This window comes from Ixodes scapularis, unplaced genomic scaffold (genome assembly GCF_016920785.2).
Source record: "Ixodes scapularis isolate PalLabHiFi unplaced genomic scaffold, ASM1692078v2 PGA_scaffold11__112_contigs__length_91849675, whole genome shotgun sequence".
Taxonomy (NCBI): Eukaryota; Metazoa; Arthropoda; class Arachnida; order Ixodida; family Ixodidae; genus Ixodes; species Ixodes scapularis.
Window position 1 is genome coordinate 47068606 of NW_024609837.1, and position 14843 is coordinate 47083448.

Sequence of the window (14843 nt, forward strand, 5' to 3'; positions counted from 1 at the left end):
CACCAGTGATGATGACGATGACGATGCGAATGTCGGTGACGTCATCAGTGACGTCGCTGATGACGTCATCAGTGATGATGACGATGACGATGCGGATGCCGGTGACGACATCAGTGACGTCACTGATGACGTCATCAGTGATGATGACGATGACAATGCGGATGTCGGTAACGTCATCAGTGATGATGACGATGACGATGCGGATGCCGGTGACGTCATCAGTGATGATGACGATGACGATGTGGATGCCGGTGACGTCATCAGTGATGATGACGATGACGATGTGGATGCCGGTGACGTCACCAGTGATGATGACGATGACGATGGGATGCCGGTGACGTCATCAGTGACGATGACGATGACGATGCGGATGCCGGTGACGTCATCAGTGATGATGACGATGACGATGTGGATGCCGGTGACGTCACCAGTGATGATGACGATGACGATGGGATGCCGGTGACGTCATCAGTGACGATGACGATGACGATGCGGATGCCGGTGACGTCATCAGTGATGATGACGATGACGATGTGGATGCCGGTGACGTCATCAGTGATGATGACGATGACGATGTGGATGCCGGTGACGTCATCAGTAATGATGACGATGACGATGCGGATGCCGGTGACGTCATCAGTGATGATGACGATGACGATGTGGATGCCGGGGACGTCATCACTGATGATGACGATGTGGATGCCGGTGACGTCATCAGTGATGATGACGATGACGATGTGGATGCCGGTGACGTCATCAGTGACGATGACGTCATCGGGGGTCACGCGACATCGGCGGGGGTCACGTGACCTCGAGGAGGGGGTCACGTGACCTCAGGGGAGCCACGTGACTTTGGGGGTCACGTGACCTCGGGGGGTCACGTGACCCCCCCACGAGGTCACGTGACCCCGGTGGGGGCTCGCGCGGTGCATTATGGGACATTTCCCATGATGCACCGCGCGGTTACGCCGACGGCGACGCCGACGGCGACGGCGACGGCGACGGCGACGGCGACGCCGCTCAAGCCGGAAACGGGCCCCTAAGAGCTGCGCTCTAAAAGAGCAGAAAACTAATGGGCCATAAAACCGCCCCGAGAGGAGCGTGTTCAGTAGGGCTATCGACACAGTGACCGTGGTGCATATGTCTCCTCGCTTCCCTCCCCCCCCACCCCTCCCCCCCCCCCCCCCCCACCCTCTGCACTTATTCTCTCCTCACCCGTCCACGAACCGACAGAAAAAAAAGTCATTTCTTACATTTTGTTTTGTCACACGAAACCGTCCCTTGCTTGTCGATGTTTCTGCCTACACACGCCTACCCCGCGAACACAAGAAAAGCTTTTGGACCTGACCCCAGATCATTCTTTACAGCGCTGTGAAAGATACTGCGTGGACCAACCAGCTATGTGTCTTCCATTTCTTCGTACTACCGGGTGTGCAAGCCAGAAACATCAGGAGTGCGATTGGAGCAGTTCACTGGAACAGAAAAAATATTGCATCAAACGTGCTCTCTGTTTAAACAGTAACTTTCGAAAGCAGGCAATAAGCTGGCCGGGGAGCACAACCCACGGCTTTGGACTTTTAAGCTGAACCCGAATTCTTATAAACCAGAGTGCTGCGGTTCTCCTCAGCGGATTGCGCCTGCGGGAACACATAGCGAAATTTTAAGGGCAGGGAACACAGCCCGAGTTTTCTGACAATAAACAATTACTCACTCGGACACCGCAGTTGAGAAGCCGGCTGTAAGCGCGTGAAAGACGTGGAAGCGAGCTATTCCGTGAAAATTGTGTTTTTTTTTAATAACTTCTATGCGGCAAAATCAGTTCACCTGAAAGATCATGCGTTGATATTCCGTGTGACGTTTAGGTTTTGATAAGTTTGGTGATCAAGAAATATGATCAAGTGGGTCACTTAATAGGATAAAATTAACCCTGATCAAGCAGACAACTGTGAAATGTACCCAGACGCCAGTACCGCATCTTTGTCTCGCAGCCAGTCAGTATAGTAGTTAAGGCAGCTCCTATTTAGGACACATGCCGCAATAATAGAAAAAGTACATCTCCAGAGGATTCGTGTTTTAAAGCTCGCCGATGTCAAACTCCGATTAATTCGAATGGTTAGCACGCTTCCTCCGCCCAAGTGCATTCGTCGTATATTCATTATGTTCAGTTCTGTCCCGGTTAGAATGCGCAAGACTCGTTTATCCCGAACACCTGTTTCAGTCCTTTTAAAATTTATAGATTCGTACTCCTAAAATTATTAACCTAAAATGATGCGTGGATAGTACTGATAGTTTTGCATTCTTGTTTTAATTTTGATGGGGCCCAAAATGTTTCCCGTCTAAAAACAGTGTATATTGACTTTTAGAGCTCGGCTCTGAGGCGCCCGTTTCCGCCTGAGCGGCGTTCCCGTCAGCGTCGGCGTAACCGCGCGTTGCGTTATGGGACGTACGTTTTCCATAATGACGTCACATGTGACATCAAGAGATCCACGAATGACGTCACCAATGACGCCACGAGGAAGGAGGAGGGGTGTATTTTTACCGCTAAATATAACTAAAAGATTCCCTGCTAGTTTTAACGGAAGAATTTCCCCGCTAAATATAGCGGTGAATTTTTCAGCGATATTTAGGGGAAACATTTTTACGCTAAAGTTAGCGGAAGAACTTACCCGCTACATTTAGCGGAAAAAAAAATTCTGCTAAATTTTGCAGAAACATTTTTCTGCTATATTTAGCAAGCAAAAATTTTCCGCAAAACATAGCGGAAAAAGTTCCGCGCTAAATGTAGCGAAAATGTTTTCCCGCTTAATTTAGTGGAAAAAATTTCCCGGTAAATTTAGCGGGAACCTGTCGTGAGGAATTTAGCGCATAATTTTTTTTAATAACTTAACCAAAACATTTCTCTACTAAATTCAGCGGAAAAATTTCCCCACCAGATTTAGCGGGGGAAAAAAAAAACCCGCTACATTTAACGGGGAACTTTTTCCGCTATATTTAGTGGCATTTGACCCGAAAGGAGCACTACCATACTACCGCTGTAAGAAAAACATACGAGTAAGGCCTTTATCTTCTGCTTTTTAGCTCCTCGCAGATATGCCCGTCAGACGCTATCCCGCCTCTGATGACATCAACGGCGTCAAGGTTAAGCTGAGATACAGTGCCGACGATGTGTACGCGAAGTTCTCAGCTACATGCCTCAAGACGGCTGTATATTGTCCTCGTATCGCTCCAAAAACGCAGAAACAACGGTCTAGAATAGATCATACAGCTTATCCTTCACAATTAAGAGAACAAGACTCACAAGGAAACAGCGCACCCTCAAAACAAGGCTCTAAGCTTTCATGCACACAAAAGAAAGAGCCATTTACACAGCGCTGTGTAAGTTTCTCTTTCTTTTGTGTGCATGAAAGCTTAGAGTGCTTGTTTTGAGGGTGCGCTGTTTCCTTGTGAGTCATGAACAACCAACTCGCCTGAACCTCCATTTTAACAGGTTTAAGAGAACAACTCATGTTTAAAGTCGGAAACGACACAAAAAAAAATAAAAAAATTACGCACAACACGTCTTAAACAGACTCGCAAGAAATGCTTATGAGATGAAACCTCATCGCATACACGTCGGATGCAAGGTAAAGATCACCGTGCTATGAACCGAGGCCGAGAAAATGACGCGTATGAATTTATGATTGCAGTATGTTTGGATCCCGCATGTGTATGCGATTATCCTGCTGTTAATACCTCGAGGAAGGTATGCATTATATATGGCTAGTTTCCTGTACCTTATTATCGAACTGCAGCCCATCATATGACAAGACCCATTTTTGGAGACTTTTGGGTTTCCCTCATGCAGGCACCTCGTTGCCAAAACTTTTGCCGGAATCGGAATGAACGTGTTGTTGTTTATGGGACATTACTCTCAGTCAAATGGCTTTTGCGGTTGCAGTGGAAATATAAATTCCGCCAAAACGTGCGGTATTGTGCTTACCTATTTATTAAACGAATATGAAAAGCTGCGAAAGAACACTCACAACTGATTTTGATTTGTTTTGGCGCATAATAGAGATTGCTATCGTCACCGGCATATATGACCGGTGATGCGGTCATCTCAGCCGTGTCGATAAAGCGTCGCTGACACCACGTACTAAACGTGTCGATGAGCCTTTTACCGAGGAGATGGGACGCCGAGTCTGCCAGGTTAAAACGTTCTAAAAACATGTTAAAATATTCAATTATAATTAACATGTCAATAACAAACAGTCTTTTAAGTATATTTTTTATTTGCTGTATTATTACTGGAAAATGTGCGCTTTTCAATGATAGGAAGTTGGAAATTATGAGAAAAATGAACTGTTTAAAGGTTACTTACCTTGTAACGTACAGCACCCCGAAAGGAGAAAACAAGACTATTCCTGAAGAAGTAATTATCCGCTTGACTTTTTTGCGTCTTAAACTTTTTTGTGTCTTAAATTGACATGTGCCAAACCGTTTATGATTAGAGAGAAATACAAAACGTTTGAATAGGCCCGCCTCAAAGGCTCGGAAGAAAAGGTTACTCATTGCATTTCCGTAAGAAGATATTGTCCTTATTTTAGGTCAAGTGAGCATCTCATACAAATCAGACACTGTATAGTTTCTGTCGATGAGTTGGTCATTGAATTAGTCAAATCAAAATCCAAGAATTAGAAACGTATCCTTTCAGTTATTTCTTATTTTATTTTCACCAGATGGTTTGAGACATTTTTGGGAGCTGATGGTTTTTAACACGTTCAACCTGCTGGGTGAAAACTTTACTGAGAACACACAACCTGGAACAACTACCTTGTGTTGTTGGTGTGATTGACTCACCCGAAAGAGGGACGTTTCAAAAAAGTGAAACAAGGACCCCTTTGTATCCCGTGGCAAGTACAGTCGAAGAACCTGCGCACGTTGCTAGAATGAATCGGAGCGAAAGGTACCTTTCGCTGTCCCGAGAAGGGGGACACACCTCTTGCAGCGAAAAAAACTGCAAACAATCAAGCCATGATATGTTGAGAAGCCTGGTGATTATGAAGCTAGTAATAAATAAAAAGAAAAACGAAACCAAGATGGCCAGCCAAACGAATGAATCCAGCGGCAAAAAAGAAGGGTTTCTTTCAACACTCACTCCCTATCTCTCGCGTAAAAGAACACATCGAGGCTGTCATACAGGAAAGTAATGGAGAATGACGGAAACAAATGAGCCGCATAGTGTAAAAGAGAAAAGAAAAGAAGAGAAGATAAGCCCACATAACTTTTAAAAGCACGCTGGTTATAATCATTTGAAGTAGTGATGTATGTGACATGAAGCGAAGCGTTCTTTTGCTTGAATATACTGTCCAACGCTTCCCATTTCGCTTTATCACAATAGTGCTGACAATACATTTTGATGGCAATTCCGAGGATAAAATGATTTTTAAGAAAGTTGACAAATCTGACAGTATGGGTACATTTTTAAGAGTTTAGACATCGAAGTGTAAAATTTAAAAAAAAAGTATAAATAAACCTTTTGTGCACCATAAAAACCATGGAAACTCTAGTACTAATTATTGATGCGTCCCTTCGCCTTGCTTTGCTTAAATTAGTGTAAGTATCATCGTACTCCCTGGGGTCGTCAGAAATCACGTAGAAATGCATTACGTACGGGTTCGATAAAATGATGGATATAATATCCCACGCTGTTCATTTCCCCATTAACGAGCAAAAGGGTGGGGTGGTCCACATTCACGGTGCTGCGCTGTTGCTGGTAAAACATACCTGATGTTCCTCATAGAATTCGAACACATATCGGCGCCTTCCTCAGCAATTGGGCCAAGGCAAATCGCTCGTCCACGCCAAACTCCGGCGGCACACCAAGGTCTAGTTGAGCCAGGTCACTTACTGCGACGATGTACTGCTGAAAACCGTCAGAAGCCGCAATGTCTTTCCATAAGGGAGAGTTTCCTGGATTCACCTGATGCACGACCAAGGACAGCACCTTCGGGCTTAATAGCACCCCAAAACGTACGAATGACCGCTTCCTAATTGCCATGTGAAGAAACAAATATTGATAAGCACTTCGACTTTTATCAAAGTAGTATTGCGTTTGACACCGGCCTCTGAGAAAGCATTCCACGAATCACGAGATATGTCGGTCCCAAGTCTTCGGCATCGCGTCTCTGTCTTGGAGGCATAAAAGGATCGGAACTAAAGCACCTTCGTTTGTACTTGAGACTCCAGGCAGCAGCATTTTTATTGTTGAACAGAAAGAAAGGGCTGCGCCCCAAATAATTAAAGTAGGCATTAATTTTTGTTTGAACTTGGCGAAATGTTGAGTGCATTTTGTTTTTCAGCAACATGCCTCTACTTACTTTTCGGAAAGAAAATTTCAATTTTTCTTGAGAGCACATACATCAATGACGTACAAGTTGACAGGTGCTACCTTGATTTTTCTCCCGTTGAATTTCTCATCCAGGCACTATGCCGAGAATCCTTGAGAAATATTATTAAACCGGACCCAGTGTGTGTACATGTGAAACCCATTTGTGTTTGCCAATTTTGGAAACTCAATAACATATTGATTTTATAGACATTTCATAATATGCGTTTGGTCATGTACAAGGCATTATGACTTCAGAATCTTCAACTGGCTCAATGGGATGGACGGTGTTTTTAATTCTGTGATGTACTGTGATGCACCTTCATAAGATTACAACGCCCCGTACCCGTCCCCTGCACACACGCACTAAGAGGCGTCTTGGTGTTGCTTGTCGAGGTGACGTCTTTTTTCCCTCCTGCTCCGAGAAAAACCTGTATTCGATTGCTCTTACACTGAGCTACGAATCCCTCATATTGACAGCGGTCATTGTATGTACCGAAAGTTTGGGATAAAATAAATCTGCATTTTTCTCAGCAAAACCAAATTACGCATCGTTGAACATCCTGTCTCCACCCAAAAGTAGTGCTGGCGTTTAAGGACCAGATGTAAAAATTTCAGAAATAGCCGTTATCTAATGGCTTTGTAAGCAGCTCACGCGAACACACGAAGATAAATAGCAAACTCCACCGCGAATGCGCCCTATTCTCTTAGTAATAATCCACGAAAACACAAGATAAATTTTGAATTAGATAACTTTCAGTTCTCAAACTTTGGCACATTTTTTTCATTTTCTTTTGTCTTCGTCTTTGTTTACAGGACAAAAAAAAATGTCATTAGTGGGGAGTCATTGTGATGGTTGATTCATTCTTCACTTTATTGTGAAAGCTTCGAAACTCTAGGGAACATGTAAGTAAAAGCCAAAGACAATACCTAGGAAATCAACAATTTTATTATATAAAAAAAAAACTAAATGCAAAAATAGGAAATAAATGAGACCTTGGCATATTTACAAAGTCGTAATTAGTTCGAAGATTCCGAGCCCTTGGGTGTCGATGCCAGTCTGAGGGTTCGGGTGCCCTTTCGAGAGAAGCAATAACCGAAGGTGTATCTTGATGCGTGCAGTTTTGGATCCCCTTCGGTCTTGAATACTGAGATCGCGTAGTGCGCCAACGACGGAAGCCGTTTTCTGGTAATGCAGATAAGGCGACACCCTTGTAGCCCACAACCTGGCAGCCCAGTATGGTTTGGTGCGTGTCTCAAGTGCCCAGTCCTGGCTGCCGGCTGTGCGTTGTTCTGCACTAACCTCGTGCCATTCTTTACGTCATCTCCTCTTTCGTTCCCTCTTCCTCTAACAATGTCCACATCATCCCACCTGTCAACGTCCGCCTTCCTTTAAAGCATTCTTTCCAAAAATAACCTCGGGACAGCATCTTGACGTATCTCCTGGTAATCCCTACAAGTTTTCGAGAAGAGATCTTCCAAGCCTGCCACGACGACCCGACGCCTGTCCACCTTGGCTACAGCAGGACTCTCGCGAAGATTCTAGAAAAGTACTATTTGCCCAAGCACCCTAAGGCTGTTCACAACTGCACACGATCCTGCCACGAGTGCCAGTGACGGAAGAGCCCGCCGACGAAGCCGGCAGGCATCCTGCAGCCGATCGCGCCCCCGACTGCCCCGTGTAAGCAGATTGAAATGGACCTCACTGACCCTTTCCCACCGTCAGCAGAGGAAAACCGTCGGATAATTGTGGCAACCAATTATCTTACCCGGTAGGCATAAAAAACAGAAAGCATCCCACCCGGTACGCCTAAAAAGAAAGTTCAATGATGGAGTGACAGCTGTTGGAAAGAGATCAATAGACGGCCCTATTTTTCATCTTAATGAGAGATGGCGCCACCTAATCCGGCAAGCCGAGTGGTGGGCGCAGAATGGCGGACTTCGCACAAAAAGTCCTTTCAAGCGCGCGTTTCAGTTCGCGTTACCAATAACCCCGAAAACGCAAGCTGATAATTCAATTCTCACCTCACGATTTCCGCACGAGAGCTTGGTTCGCCTCAAGAAACTCGCCAGCGTATTTTCGCCGACACTGCTAACGGCAAGCGCCCCAATGCCTGCGCTAAGCTGGTGAGCTATTCGGCATTGGTGGCGCACCTCTGAAAAAGCTGGGAAAACATGGCGGTCGTTCAATCTCCTACTGACAGCTGCCGCTCGCAGGTGAGTGACAGTAAAGCGCTGGACATCTAAAATTCAAAATCATCCAGAGCATTAAGTGGCAGTAATGGCCGCAGAGTTCCTGTGTGGGCTCCCAACGGGAGCCTCGAATCACGCTGTAATGCCCGTAGCGCCGGCTTCCCCACACGGCCCGGGATTCTTTTCTTGTCACTTGACTAACCGCTTTTCCTCTTTTTCTGAAAAACTGGAAAGGAGGAGAAGGAGGCAAAAGCAGGGGAACACACGCCGGGGTCCGTGCAACGCCTGCGAATCGGCCGTATCGGTGGCTTTCCTGCATGGGCACCAGATTTTCTTGCTTCTCACGTTATCGATGACGGCGAATAGCGGTGCAGCGGCACGTGAAAACAGACGTGCAATTCTGGCTCCCGTCATTAGAGTGTCTCAATACTGCTGGCTGGCGCAGTCCCAGACTGTAGACAACTCAGTCGTCTGCTAGCGGAGCCGCCATACTGCCGCCTGTTTCGCCCATCGAGTATACGCTGACCAGGGCTTGTGCAGCCGCTTGTGAGCTCCTTGCGCAGTTCGTGTGCATTTTTACCTGTGAAATGGAGCATGACCACTTCAACACACGTAACGTCACTCGTTCAGTTAACTATGCGTTTCATTTTCCATTGAAAATCACGATTTTAGTCCGCACATAACGCAAATGTGCACGGAAAAGTTCGTCGGCTGCCCCTCGCATTCTGGTCCACTTCTTACAGATGGTCAACCCGTGCAAGTACATTTGATACCGACTATGTTCTTTATCATCTACTGCAATAACTAGCGGTGTTTGGTCTTGCATTGAATGAAGAAAATGAATGCGATGAAGGAGCGAGGCGCAGTTATTAGCATATACGTTTCGCTTTCTATCGCCTCTTACTCGCCAATATTGTGGTCGTCATACATTATAAGTCAGCATTCATTGCTTCTGAAAGAAGAACTCCACGATAAAAAACAAAACATAAAAACCTGTCGAAGTTTTTTTTTAATTTTTATTGGGAGGAGTTAAACTAACAAACCAAAGCTAAGTCAATATTGCTGGAATTCTCAGTATGCTTGAACGTGCCGAGCTTCCAAAAGCTATGAAACTGAAATAGGTCACTTGATGGAAGAAAAAAACATTCAACAGGCGGCCGTCGTACAGGGTCCGAAAGCAATTTGGCAAGCAAATATTTTCATTTTCCATGGCTTGTTTAGAATTTAAAAGTCGCTCACTTGTTGGTGCAGCGACATTGGAAACCTCACAACTTATCTTTTCAAAAATTCTCTGCTCACCTATCCTCCCACAAGACACCAGCGCACACGAAGAAGTGCGCGCACAAATCCAGACAAATTCAAGTTTTGCTTTTATATTCCCTTAAACGGCCCCAGTAAATATCTATAAATTTAGTTTTCTGGTCTGTTTTTTCTATGGCGTGCCGCAGACAGAAATAAGAATATATTATTTTTTACGATTACAATATTTTTGTTCAGCTGTTTCCTTAAAATGCACTGATGTAGAGACAGAAGGCAATCGGCGCACGTTTAGTATAGACATATATTTGGGTCAGTAGCATATAAGATTAGGTAAGTTCGTAGTACTCAGCACTAAAATAAAGAAAATGCATTACATTTAACATACACACTCCCATGTTTTCTAATGGAAGGTAATTCTCAACACAGAGCATAAGCGCCTGCAGCTGGGTGATATTGAAGAAAAATGTAATACATGCAAATGTCTTACGAAGCAAATTTGAAGTATATATGGAGTACATTGTGGGGTGCGCTCATACGAGATTTATTGCAGCGCTATTGTTTACTTGACATTTCGAAAAAAAATTGGCAATATTTAAAATTTAGAGTATTGTTTGACATGGGTACGATTTGGTGGTGAAGACCGGAGAAAAGAAAGTAAAAATGAAAAGGAGGGAGAACGTTGAGGTCTGAAACACCACTGGGATCTATTTCACACGAAAGATTCATATCTAGAAAAAAAAACAGAGCTCGTAGATACATGTATAGGAAAACCCAGAAATAAAGGACACAAAATCCAAAATAATTAATCGCACACCACCAAACAGACATTCCACATGGAAACTGAAAACACGCCTAACCGAACCAACGTGCCGAAATATGCAGCTCTAAAACAAAATGAAAATCTGTGAGTGTAAAACAAAGCCATACAGGAACAGGACTCATAAATGCCTGTATAGGAAACCGAAGAAACAGAATCCACATCAAATAAAAAGCATCAACAACACATATCCGGAAGAAAAATGGCAACATACCTAAACAAACCAACTTTCTGAAACATACAGTAGGGCAAACCTTATTCTGTGACTGCACAACACAGGTGTAAAAAAACAGAACTCATAGGTGCCTGAATAAAAAAACACAGAAGTAGAACACGCGCGCAAATTTAAAATAATCAGCCACACACAACCAAACACATGCATTCCACAAGAAAAATGACAACATACCTAAACAATCCAAATTACCGGAGCACGTAATACAAAAAAAATATTAGTATTTTCATAGCACTGCCAATTTATTGCCATTGTTCAATGGCAGCGGACCTCCACAGCACAACCATCACACATGAAAAACACTGACCTGCTTGTGCAGCAGCTTGAGACCTAGAGCCATGCCACATAGCGACTTCTAAGGCATTCTGACCAAGTTTTATCATACTGCCAAATCAGTTGTCAAACGCAGCCTCTAACAAAGAATGGGAAAATAAAAAAATAAAAAATAAGACAATCGCTCTTGGCGACATGCTGAGCCGGCAGACTAGAAGCTGACGCCAAGGCCATAACTCGAGACACAAAATTGCAAGCGTTGCATAGCACGGATGCTAATTTTGTTAACTACATAATCTATAAACTTCTGAGAAATTGTTTTTCTAAACGATCTAAATTCATGTAAAAGGAAAGAGATCATCGGGATTGTTTGCTTATCCGATTAGATTTGACTTTGAGCCACAGTCTCCGTTAGCGGTTTATCTCACATAAGACCACTGCTCTTAGCTTGTTAGCTTTTGGAAACAATGCATGCCCTGATATACGAACCCCAGCGAAAATTGGCTTAGCTTCGGTTTCTGGATATGGCTGAAATAGGCGAGTTTCCTCAGGCTAATCCCACGCCAGCACAAGTTTTGCTCGTAATCCCTGCACTGCACGTGCTGCTTGTGCATGTGGCGCAGATATATCTTAAGATTCAGCCCGGAGTGATGCCTCCGTTATTGTTGCGCTGGACACAGTTGGGGAGATTGCCAGCACACTTAGAAAGAAAGAATATGACGATCGATTTTACTGATAACTTCAATACTGGAAGGCTGTTTGAGGCTGATATGCTCTTAAAATATTCATTGAACTTCTGCAGCACTTCTATCGCCCCGCTGGTAAGGTAGAGAAGGTGGCTGGCACCTTGCACAAACTCCATGCACAATGTTAGCGCGCCAAACTGACTTTCATTCCCAGCAAGCACTGCGCTTTTGCAAATGTGACAATCATCGATGCCCTTCATCAGGCTATTCACGATAACCATTTTACGTAGCACAAAACATCCTCAAATTTACTGGAGAGAGACTCTACGAAAAGGTTCTCCACGTCTTGAAAGAGTTCAGCATGGTGAACGGCCTGCTTGGTGCCGTGAGCGAACAGTTCCGCCAAGTAGACACTGTCGTCTAGCTCAAGCTTTCCGAGCTTGGTGTGTGTCTAAACTGGATCACGCACACAAGCTTCAGGGCGCACCTTATGTCGTAAGCGCTTGGTACTGGCGTTTGGAGCCCGATGACGGAGATCAACTTCTTCAGGCAGTCCTGGCGAGTCTTCCCGTGAGAAGAAATATGTATCCTAGGTCATCTAAGAGGCTCTCCTGCAGCTTCAAAATGACGTGAGTTGCCAGGAGCAGACCCACCTATGAGGGCTTCCATGAGCGGTCGTTCCCATCTTTATCGTCTGAATGTTCTCAACAGCAAGGAACAGAGTTTCGATAGCAATTTCGTACTTGGACTCACTCATGTGTCTCAGTGCAAACATTGGATGACGGGTCGATATGAGCTTGCACCACTCCGATACATGTTCCATGAACCAAGCAGCCGATTCCGCTGCTCTTGACAGCATTCCTCGATTTCTCAGGTAGCGAATTGTGTAAAGTGACTCCCGAAACAATTTCACAGCTACACACATCATAATTTTTGTGAAGCGTCCCATGCCTGTGTAAACCTCCGAAGGTCGGGAAGCAACCTCAAGTTCATGGGAGGTGTTGTACCCGATTACGGCATCGACATAATCAAGCTTCACGTCACTGGTTGGCAGCTGCTGTTTTGCCACGGTCTCATCACTGAGTGAGAACTCATTTGAGCTGATCAATTGGCCCCGAAAGTTATTTAAAATATGGGGAGGTTCTGCCATGAAGAAAAGTAATCTTCCATCCAAGTGAGGGAAGGGTTTGAAGAAACGCTTTGGTAGTTCCTGTGGCAGGAATATCCCGGCTTGCATCAGATCCCTGCTTGCACAGATCAAATATCTTTCTTAGCGGATCTTGAGGTACTCCGGGTTGCTCGCCACGCCTACAAAAACAATTTTTGACTTTTTATTGAAAACGTAGTGACTTCTTGTTGACCATGATTACTTTCTTTTGACTTTCTGTTGACATGGTCAACAGAAAGTTTGTTGACAATGTGTTGAAACTTTTCTGATGATTTTGTTCAGCCTGAGTCAAAAGAAAAGCCGTTGGCTTTCTATTACCTTCATGTTGGTTTTCTTCTGCTGACTTTCTGTTGACATGGTCGACAAAAAGTGTGTTGCCTTTGTTTTGAAACTTTTTGATGATTTTTTTTCAGGCTGAGTTGAAACAAATGTTGTGGACGTTTTGTTAACTTTATGTTGATTTTTCTTTCTACTGACTTTCTGTTGACACTGTCATCAGAGTGCCTCCAGACGTTCTGTTTACTTCGTGTTGAAAATGTTCAGTTGACTCTTTGTAGCCAGTGTCAATAGAAAAGCTACAGACTTTCTGTTCAAGTTTTATTGAACAAAATACACCTTTACTAGAAGTAAAGTCACTAAGTTTCTCGATAGTCTCCGACAAGGTGAGAGCGGTAGGGAGCATTTTCAGTTGTCCCGCCTGCAAGGCAAGCCTACTACCCTTGACAATGCTTCCGCGTTCATGCACCTCGAGCACGCGCGCGCAGTCAAAGCACGACGGAAGGCATGGGGCGAGTGCTGGAAGCCAGGCGTTTGGAAGACACGCCCTGCCGTTCTCACTTTGTAAGTAACTATAACGACTTTAATGTTACCATATTAAATAGTCAACTAGTAAAGAAATCAAAATAACTATTTGAAAGTGGAGAAACTGCCTTCACTCACTTCGTCCTGAGTGGTTCTATGAAGAGAAGCGATAATATTTCTTCTAGCAGCCGTTTTTGGAGATGTTGCTTTAGCGACTGCGTCGAGTTATTATTAGTTGTACTAATGTTTTTTTGTTTTGTTTTTTTCTAAGAGATATTGCCCACGAACTTCGAAACACTGTTTTCCCTTTGATAAACTACTGAGGAGAAGATAGAATACTTGGAATCTTAATAAGTGCTGAGGTGGTCGCCGGCCAAATGATTACTAACCATCAATATGTAGGTTACATAAGGCTCTGAAGCAGTCAATGGGAATGTGATTCAGGTGTTCAGTGCTTCATGGCGTTCGTTTTTGTATTGCGTTTTAATGTGTAGTTGTGGGATGACGTAGTGATGCCTTCAAATACCCCAGGGAGACCGTTTATTGAAAACAAAAATCGTTTTTTCGCGCCATTTTGCTGCAGCCAATTTGGAGGAGAGTGGAAAGCCATAGTTAGCTTCCAAAAGCTTCCGACGCCGACGCCGTCGGCGTCGGCGTTACCGCCCCGGCTGACCTTAGCGGGGAATTGAATCACGAGGTCACGTGAGCTCAATTTCCCTGCTAAATCTAGAGGAGAAAGTGAATTTGTTCATACGTGACGGGACACGAAGTCGTACGATGTCATTTTTTTTCCGCTAGATGGGGCTTGCAGTGCAAGTACAATACTAAGCTTACCGACACACAACGAAGAGAAGACCGACACCAAATCAAGTAGCCGCACCCAAGGCCTACCCTCCGAGTTTGGGCTTTGCCACGCAAGACCAAGGCGTCAGCGAGCCCGACAATGGACAACCAGACGTCGCAGTCCCCGGCCGCCGCCGCCGTCGTGTACCTGCCCGTGGCAACCCTGACTCCGGCGCCTTTCCACGGGGAGGTACACGAGGGCT

At 44.7% G+C, this 14843-nt stretch overlaps 1 pseudogene; it reads right to left on the bottom strand.

Moving 5' to 3' along the window:
• Positions 1-4189: 4189 nt before the first annotated feature.
• LOC121047556 lies at positions 4190-11209 on the bottom strand (annotated as a pseudogene).
• Positions 11210-14843: the final 3634 nt, after the last annotated feature.